Source organism: Penaeus monodon, chromosome 17, assembly GCF_015228065.2.
Source record: "Penaeus monodon isolate SGIC_2016 chromosome 17, NSTDA_Pmon_1, whole genome shotgun sequence".
Lineage (NCBI taxonomy): Eukaryota > Metazoa > Arthropoda > Malacostraca > Decapoda > Penaeidae > Penaeus > Penaeus monodon.
In genome coordinates, this window is record NC_051402.1 from 47389251 (window position 1) to 47391541 (window position 2291).

The following is a 2291-nucleotide window of genomic DNA, read 5'->3' on the forward strand; positions in this document are numbered from 1 at the left end:
TGTTCTTTATTGATTCTGATACCGAAGGGTCCGATCTTGGCAGTTTCCTATAAGAATTGTCATCCCTCATTTTCAATTTGAACGTACCCCAGCTGAGGTCTCCAAGACTTCGTAAACTTAACGCTTGCCTATTCGGTACTCCTCCAACTTTCTATATGTTATAGGTTAATATATATTATATATATATATATATATATATATATATATATATACATGCCATACATCTACCTATATAATTATAGCATATGCCTGCATACATACATATATGTGTGCTTCTGCCCGCAGATCTGTTATGAACAATATAATCATAAACGTAAGATTCCATCCGTGCATCAATAGTTTTCACGTTTTCGCTGTCGGAGGTCATACATCTATTATGTTATATGGTATATGTATTAAATATCATGTAAGTTGCATAATATAATATATATCTAGTATATATAATATATACATGTATATAAATATCTCTCTATATGTATATATATACTGTATATTTTCAGGACCCACGTCTTAGTGTTGTACTAAAAAGAAAAAAAAAAACAACCACCTAATTACCACACCAGCACTGGCTGGCATGCGCGTGAGGCTGGGGATGATGGTTTTACCTTTAATAGTATTAGGTGTAAAGTTTGACGATTTAGGTAGAGCTTTAAATAGGTAGGATTGGTGTGTGTGCGTGCTTTTGTTTGTTTCTTTAGTAAATATATTCCTTAGTAAATTAAGGCATTTTTTTTACGTTATGGCTTTCTTTAGAATATTAGTCAAACTGATTTATTGAATAAAGAAGGTGTAGTTGAATTAAGTTCCGAAGAACATTGCATAGTGATAATATACATTCTATTACATTAAATAATATTATATATCAAGTGACGAGATAATATTCTTAATTTACTGTCCAAATAACAAAAATATATGGAAACGTCATCTAAGAAAAAGGTATAATAACAAGATGTAAGCATTGCTCTGACCTAACGATGATTGTGCATGTCTGAACAATCTTTATCTACGATGGGATTTAGCTTGGCCATATCGTGCCAATGTGTAACTGTATATATTGTGATAATATACATATCTATGATATGTATGTAGTACAAATGATCTGTATAATGTATATACACATACATACAATTCTATATATCGGCTATAAATATATACACATTTTATAAAATCCCGGCATAAGTAGTATATGTGCATGGTAAATGTATTTGTATATATGTATTTTATATATATATGTTGTAGGGTATAGATATGTGTATGTGATATATGCATGTATACACATACTATCTTTATATATATGTCTATATTAGTGTATAATATGATATCTATTTATATGTAATAACAGTATCTGTATAAATGTCTATACACATACATACAATGCTATATATCTACGTTATACAATATATAGCACATTATAAATACATGCGCTAAAGTAGTTATATGTGCATGTGTAATGTATATGTATAAAATTGTTATATGTATTTATATATTATATTGTATGTATGTATAAATATAATTGTATGGTATATATGCATGGAGACACATACATATGCAGTTTTATATGTCTAAAGATATATGTTGTTGGTGTACACATACATGTTTATGTATGTGTGTTTGTGTGCGTGTGCGCTTATTCGGATGACCTAAAAATTAATAATCCCGATAGTACCGTAAATCCAAAATGTGGTGTCACTGTAGGAACTGGACATTAATTACCAAACACATTTAACTCCCGCTTATGTCAACTCCTTAGGGAATATGTACAACTGTTGTGTTTAACAACCACCATACTAGTACCAATCATTAAAGAATTCAGCAATAGAATCCTCTGGCCCGTAAGTGATCGAACCCCTCGACTCCGCGTTTATTACACGGCAGCTCTAACCACTGAAGCTAGACAGTCCGATATAGGAAAGAAGCATTATGAAACATTTATGTTAAATGTACATATATATAGCTACGGGCTAGCCTTCGATGTTAGACCTACACTGGATACGTTATACTGCACGGACATCTTGTCTAAAAAATGTACATCTACCTAGGCTAGATATTAGTTCACATTTGCATCTTGGCAATAAACGACAGTCGTATCCTCGATATACAGTTGACACAGTTTTGTATGAATGATGCTTTCAGTGGAACGGGGGGGGGATGTATTACACGATAGACAGTTACATTAGTAAAGATAGCCACCCCTATAGTGAGATATATGCAGATACGATACACATATATCGTACCAGGAATTTACCCTTGGAAGTGTAGGTAGGTTGCATGTTGCTATTAATTAGGTTATG